The following is a 7,675-nucleotide window of genomic DNA, read 5'->3' as shown; positions in this document are numbered from 1 at the left end:
CGAGTTGTCTCCGACCCATAGTGACACCCTGGATGTATCTCTCCCAGAACACCCCACCTCCATCCGCAATCATTCTGGTAGAGTATCCATAGAGTTTTCCCGGTAAAAATCCGGAGGTGGTTTACCATTGCCTCCTTCCGTACAGTAAACTTGAGTCTCCGCCCTCGACTCTCTCCCAAGCTGCTGCTGCCCAGCATAGGTGAGTTTTGACTTGTAGCAGATTGCCTTCCACTCGCCAGCCACTGCCCAAGCTAGGAATGGAATGGGTAGTCCTCTGCTTGACTCTCCCTCCCTAAGTCGAGACTGGTAGAGGACTGGAAACTCTCCAAGTGCGACCCTGAGAGGGGAATCCCCATTTTACGAATGAGGTCATTGAGACGTAGAGAAGTGACTTTTCCAAGGTCACACAGCAGCCAAGTGGCAGAGGTGAGATTAGAGCCCAGGTCCTTCTAACTCCCAGGCCCTTGCTCTATCTACTAAACCGTATTGCTTCTCACTTGTCTGCTGTGTGATCTTGGGTAAATCAGTTAACTTTTCTGGACTTTAGTTACTTCATCTGGAAAATGGGGGTTAAGTCTGTGAGCCCCATGTAGGCTATGGACTGTGTCCAACCTGATTAACTTGTATCTCCCCCAGTGCTTAGTACAGTGCCTGGCACATAGTAAGTGCTTTACAAATATCAATAAGATTTAAAGAAACCATGGGGAGTGAACTTTGTCCCCACTGCTCACTCTTCGGGCTGAGAGAAGGCTTGGGTCTGCTCCGCCACTTGGCAGTCTCCTGCCTGGTGTCCTCACCTCCTCCTCCTCCTCCTCCTCCTCCTCCTCCTTCTCCTTCCCCTCCGAGGACCTCCTCTAACCAGATCGGTTGTTTCCAGGTATCTGAGGATAGGATTGGCCTTGGAGAAATTCGCCAGCTACCCACACCCATTCTTCCTTCTTCCTGTCTTGCTACAGAGCGGAGTCACCTACCTAAATTAGAATCTGCTTTTTCCAGGACATTTTCAGGCATGATGATGTGAGAAACCCATCCACGTGCTGACGCATCCCTTGGTGGCATAGGCAGGCGGCCAAGGCACGGAGCCGGGGGAGGGTGTATCCGATGGGGCAGATGTGGTGGCATCATGCTCCTGAGGGCGGATTCTGGGGCAGCCATTATCCCGTCAATTTGTTTCGCTTCCTGGAGACATTTATTTCCCTTCCAAGAGTTAAATTTGGGCTGAGTAGATTCAGGTCGTAAGAGGAATTTCCTAGTGGAAAATTCCTTTCAAGAAAGACTCCTGGTGGCACTTATTGAATGCCATGTGACTTAAAAATGGGCTGTGCTCGATGGTGGGAGCCATTTAGTAATAATAATGATGGCATTTGTTAATCAATCAATCGTATTTATTGAGCGCTTACTATGTGCAGAGCACTGTACTAAGCGCTTGGGAAGCACAAATTGGCAACATACTGCCAATTTGTTAAGTACTGCCAATTGTTAAGTACTTAGTGATGTGCCAAGCACTGTTCTAAGCACTGGGTGGGGGAAATACAAGGTAATCGGGTTGTTCCACGTGGGGCTCAGTCTTAATCCCCATTTTACAGATGAGGTAACTGAGGCACAGAGAAGTTAAGTGACTTGCCCAAAGTCACACAGTTGGCAACTGGTGGAGGCAGAATTAGAAGCCACGACCTCTGACTTCCAACCCTGTGCTCTGTCCACTAAGCCACACTGCTTCTCCCTTCTAGAGGGCAGTGCTTTGACTCATCGTCAACAGCAATGTTCATGTACAGCCTTGTATTACCAGAATGTGCCAAGATAGTGGTTGTAATATTGGAGACAAAGGGATGAACTGAGAAAGAAATGAGGGCTTGCGTCAAGAAAACTGAATAGGAGATGTAAATCCGAGTTGAGGGTCGTGCGTGCGTCTGAGAGGGGAATGTTCATAACTATCTCTTAAAGTTTACTTCACTGCTTTTTTTTTTTTTACCTCTGATCCTATCACCTCTCATTATCTCACACTTGCTTGTCTTTTTCCCAAAGACGAACCCACCACCTTGCGATTACTTGTTCCCACCACCAACATTTCTTTACCTTCATCCACCTTTGGGATCCCTCCTATGAGCCACTATTCAAGTGGATTTGCCCAAGCATGACCCTCTTCTGACTCATCCCCACCTTTGAGTCAGGAAGGGGGTCAGTGTTGTGTGGGGGGAAAAGCCAGCAGGAATTCTGTAAATAAAGATGGAGTGCTGTCCAATGACTTACCACAGCCCAGTCCTCTGCCTAGCTCAGACTGTGAAAATCTACAGAGCAGGGGTCATGTTTGCTCACTCCATTGTACTCCACTAAGCATTTAGTTTAGTGCTTTGCCCAAAATAAATGTTATTGATTGTTAGATTGCTCAATCCCCTTTGGCCCTTATCTTGAGCTTTGCTCATCTTGAGTCATGGGGCTGAGAAAGCAGAAACATCTCCTTTGAACAAGTACCCTGAGTTTCCCTGACAAGACCAGGTTCTCATAACAGACTAATAATAATGGTATTTGTTAAGCACTTACTATGTGCAAAGCACTGTTCTAAGTGCTGGGTGGGGGGGATACAAGGTGATCAGGTTGTCCCACGTGAGGCTCACAGTCTTAATCTCCATTTTACAGATGAGGTAACGGAGGCCCAGAGAAGTTAAATGATTTGCCCAAAGTCACACAGCTGGCTAATAATCAAACAATTGATATTTTTTGAGCACTTACTGTGTACAGAGCACTGTCCTACACATTTAGGAGAGTAATAATAATAATGATGGTGTTATGTGCTTACTATGTACCAAGCACTGTTCTAAGCAGTGGGGGAGAGACAAGGTGATCAGGTTGTCCCACGTGGGGCTCACAGTCTTAATTCCCATTTTACAGATGAGATAACTGAGGCACAGAGAAGTTAAGTGACTTGCCCAGAGTCACAAAGCTTATAAACTCCCCAGCACTTAGAACAGTGCTTTGCACATAGTAAGCACTTAATAAATGCCATCATTATTATTATTATTATCACCCTTCTATTTTCATTCATTCTTTCAATCATATTTATTGAGCGCTTACTGTGTGCAGAGCACTGGACTAAGCGCTTAGGAAGTACAAGTCGTCAGCATGTAGAGACGGTCCCTACCCAACAATGGGCTCACAGTCCAAACAAAACATGTAGACAGGTGTCAAAACCGTCAGAATAAATAGAATTACAGCTATACACACATCATTAACAAAATAAATAGAGTAGTTAATATGTACAAGTAAAATAGAGTAATAAATCCATACAAATATATACAAGGGCTGTGGGGAAGGGAAGGGGGTAGGGTGGGGTGGTGATGGGGAGGAGAGGAAAAAGGGGGCTCAGTCTGGGAAGGCCTCCTGGAGGAGGTGAGCTCTCAGTAGGGCTTTGAAGGGAGGAAGGATTTCCTCCCTTTTATTCAGCCCCATAGCACCTATGTACACGCCTGCAATTTATTTATTTAGATTAATTTCTGTCTTCCCCTTTAGTCTTTAAACTTGCTGCTGTCAGGGACCGTGTCTACCAACTCAGTTATAATGTAATCTCTCAAGCACTCAGTACAGTGCTCTGCACACAGTAAGCACTCAATTGATATGATTGATGGTGTAGAGGTGTTTCAATTTTAAACCTTCCAGGTTTAAAGGAGCACACTGCCACACTGGGAATGACTTTACCCTAGGCAAACCAACCAGATTTATTTGAGGTTTAAACGAGGTTCTCTGAAGGCAATCCCCATTAGTCTTTGTTCTGTGTTCAGTACCTCGAAACTACCCTCTGGCAGAAGAATCCCAAAGAGTTTGCTCCCACGGGAAACCCAAAGGTTGCGCTCCAGGTTCCAGAGCAAAAGGAAATTAGTCACCAAATGCATTCCACATTTATCACTCATTCAGTCGTATTTATTGAGCGCTTACTGTGTGCAGAGCACTGTATTAAGCGCTTGGAAAGTACAATTCGGCAACACAGACAATCCCTACCCATTGCTAAGAACTGGGGAAAATGCAAGAGGATCAAATCAGATGCAGTCCAGGATGCTCAGCCCAAGAGGTTGGAAAAGGCAGATATTTTATCCCCCTTATACAGGTGAGGAAACTGAGGCCAGAGCGATGAAGGATTTACCCAAGTTGACACTGGAGGTTGGTGGCAGAGCTGGGATTAGGTTTCTTAGCTCCCAGCTCCATTTATTTATTTTTTTATGGTATTCTTTAAAAGCTTAATAGTAATGGCATCTATTAAGCACTTACTATGTGCAGAGCACTGTTCTAAGTGCTGGGGAGGTTACAGCACTTAGTTACAGTGAGAAGCAGTGTGGCTTAGCAGAAAGAGCATGGGTTTGGGAGTCAGAGGTTGTGGGTTCTAATCCTGGCTCCACCACTTATCAGCTGTGCGACTTTGGGCAAGTCATTTAACTTCTCTGTGCCTCATTTACTTCGTCTGTAAAGTGGGGATTAAGACTGTGAGCCCCATCTGGGACAACCTCATTACCGTGTATCTACCCCAGTGCTTAGAACAGTGCTTGGCACATAGTAAGTGCTTAACAAATACCAACATTATTATCATTATTATCATTATTATTGCAAGGTGATCAGGTTGTCCCACAGGGGGCTCACAGTTTTAATCCCCATTTTACAGATTAGGGAACTGAGGCACAGAGAAGTTAAGTGACTTGCCCAAAGTCACACAGCTGGCAGTTGGCAGAGCCGAGATTTGAACCCATAACCTCTGACTTCAAAGCCCATGTTCTGTCCCCTGAGCCACGTTGCTTCCCTAGTGCCACGCACTGTTCTAAGAGCTGGGGTAGATACAAGCTAATCAGGTTGGACCCAGTCCGCATACCACATGGGGCTCACAGTCTTCATCCCCATTTTACAGGTGAGGTAACTGAGGACCAGAAACGTGGAGTGACTTACCCAGGGTCACACAGCAGATGAGTGGCGGAGCCGGGATTAGAACGCAGGTCCTTCAGACCCCCAGGCGCGTGTTTGATCCACTAGGCAACACTGCTTCTCTTCTTACTAGGCCCTGGGATTTACTGGGGTTCAGTCAGTTTGTCTTAGACCTGGAGCTAAGATCCTGCAGGGAGGTGAAGGTGGTGTGTGTTTGTGTGTGTGTGTGTGTGTGTGTGTGTGTGTATGCACGCGTGCTTGTGTTTTGACCATGCTAGTTGTAAATATTTTCACGTTCGAGTCTCCTCTGTTAGAGCATAACCTCCTTGCCGGCAGAGAAAGGGGAACTTTACAAGCTCACAGTACAGTTCATCAAGTGGGACTTAATGATCAGCTCAGCCCGCACGCTCCGCTTCTCCGGTGCTAACCTGCCTTCTAGACTGTGAGCCCGCTGTTGGGTAGGGACCGTCTCTATGTGTTACCGACTTATACTTCCCAAGCGCCTAGTACAGTGCTCTGCACGCAGAAAGCGCTCAATAAATATGATTGAATGAATGCTCACTGTGCCTCGTTCTCGTTCTCAGAGTACAGTGCTCTGCACACAGAAAGCACTCAATAAATACGATATGAATGAATGAATGCTCACTGTGCCTCGTTCTCGCGTGCTCCCCCCCCATGAACCCCTGGCCCACGTCCTACCTCTGGCCTGGAATGTCTTCCCTCCTCACATCTGCCAAACTAGCACACGTCCCCCCTTCAAAGCCCTCCTGACGGCTCACCTCCTCCAAGAGGCCTTTCCAGACTAAGCCCCCCTTTTCCTCAATTCCCCCTCCCCTCCGCGTTGCCTCAACTTGCTCCCTTTGCTCTACCCCCCACCCCCTGCCCCATGACACTTACGTATATATGTATAATTCTATTTATTTCTGTTGATGCCTGCTTGCTCATTTTGATCCCTGGCCCACTTCCTACCTCTGGCCTGGAATGCCTTCCTTCCTCTCATCTGCCAAACTAGCACACTTCCCCCCTTCAAAGTGTTCCTGAAGGCTCACCTCCTCCAAGAAGCCTTTCCAGACTAAGCCCCCCTTTTCCTCAATTCCCCCTCCCCTCCGCGTCGCCTCGACTCGCTCCCTTTGCTCCCCCCCCATGACACTTACGTATATATGTATATATCTATAATTCTATTTATTTCTGTTGATGCCTGTTTGCTTATTTTGATGTCTACCTCCCGCCTTCTAGACTGTATGCCCGATGTGGGCAGGAATTGTCTCTTTACTGTTGAATTGTACTTTCCAAGTGCTTAGTACAGTGCTCTGTATACAATAAGAGCTCAATAAATATGACTGAATGAAGGAATGAATGGTATTATCAAGCACTTACTGTGTGCAGAACGCTGTGAAGAGCACAAAAAGAGTAGGAAAAAAAAAAGTTTCTTCCAGACCATCTCACTAGTGATCATTTTCTGTCCTCTCTTCAAGCTTTTGTTGAGGGGCCTCGACTCGCTTCCTTAGCTCCCCCACATGACACTCACGTATATATGTATATATCTATAATTCTATTTATTTCTGTTGATGCCAGTTTGCTTATTTTGACGTCTACCTCCCGCCTTCTAGACTGTATGCCCGATGTGGGCAGGAATTGTCTCTCTTTACTGTTGAATTGTACTTTCCAAGTGCTTAGTACAGTTCTCTGTACACAATAAGAGCTCAGTGAATACGACTGAATGAAGGAATGAATGGTATTATCAAGCACTTACTGTGTGCAGAGTGCTGTAAAGAGCACAAAAAGAGTAGGAAAAAAAAAGCTTCTTCCAGACCATCTCACTAGTGATCATTTTCCATCCTCTCTTCAAGCTTTTGTTGAGGGGCCACACCCCTCTAGTTTCTGCATCTCGATGGGTTTGGTTTTCGTGATAAATAGGGTAGTCCTCCCGGCTCAGCAAAAATTCCCAGGAGCAAAGGCAGACTCCCAAAAGGAGCAAAAATTACTGGGGGGAAAAAAAATTGCACAGGTGTAAATCATGAACAGAATATTGAACTTTAGGAGACAGCATAAGATAATATGACACTTTATTCCAGGGCTGCCTAAGGTTTATATATGTTACTGTCACTTTTATACTGTTCTCCACTGCTGGTAATTTTCTCTCAATCTAATTTTTATTTCCCAAGGGTTTACCAAGGTTAAAAGTGCTAGAGAACCAATGACTATTCCGTTGCCAAAGGACAATAAATTAAAGTAGCCGTTTGTGGCGACCAGCTCTGGTCAAAACTCTTTAAATGTAAATAGAAGGAAAAAGCCTTATGGCATCTCCATGATGATGAGCTGCCCATTCCAGATGCTGGACTTAATATTAGAGGCCCCTGGCCAAGCCCTGGTTTTTTGTTGTTTCCAACCAACCAGCTTTATGCTCTAATCTGCCTCTACTTTTGTGTAGTTCGCATTGTGGTGATTCCAGGGGCATCTATGGAGACTGTTGCTTTTCCTTGTCACTTAGGGCAATTGGTCTGTTGTAGCTAACCTCTATGAAGGAGCTTTGGCGTAACGCTGACCCTTCCTCACGATCAAGCATTTAACCCAGTTTGGGGGACTGTCCAGCCATTGGCATGTAATAATAATGATTGCGGTATTTGTTCAGTCATTAAATCGTATTCATTGAGTGCTTACTGTGTGCAGAGCACTGTACTCAGCACTTGGGAAGTACAAGCTGGCAACATATTGTTAATGATGTGCCTCTACCTTTATTTCCATTTATTCTGATGACTTGACACCTGTCCAC

General features: G+C 45.8%; 1 non-coding gene across 1 annotated transcript; it reads right to left on the bottom strand.

Annotated features, from left to right (window-relative positions):
* Window positions 1–209: 209 nt before the first annotated feature.
* On the bottom strand, window positions 210–347 carry LOC119942945. The gene has a single exon (XR_005455437.1). It is a non-coding gene; the product is annotated as a small nucleolar RNA SNORA7 (small nucleolar RNA).
* Between the last annotated feature and the right edge of the window lie 7,328 nt (window positions 348–7,675).

This window comes from Tachyglossus aculeatus, chromosome 21, assembly GCF_015852505.1.
Source record: "Tachyglossus aculeatus isolate mTacAcu1 chromosome 21, mTacAcu1.pri, whole genome shotgun sequence".
In the NCBI taxonomy this organism is placed as follows: domain Eukaryota; kingdom Metazoa; phylum Chordata; class Mammalia; order Monotremata; family Tachyglossidae; genus Tachyglossus; species Tachyglossus aculeatus.
The sequence above is the reverse complement of the archived record's forward strand: the minus strand, read 5'-3'. Positions and strand labels throughout refer to the sequence as shown.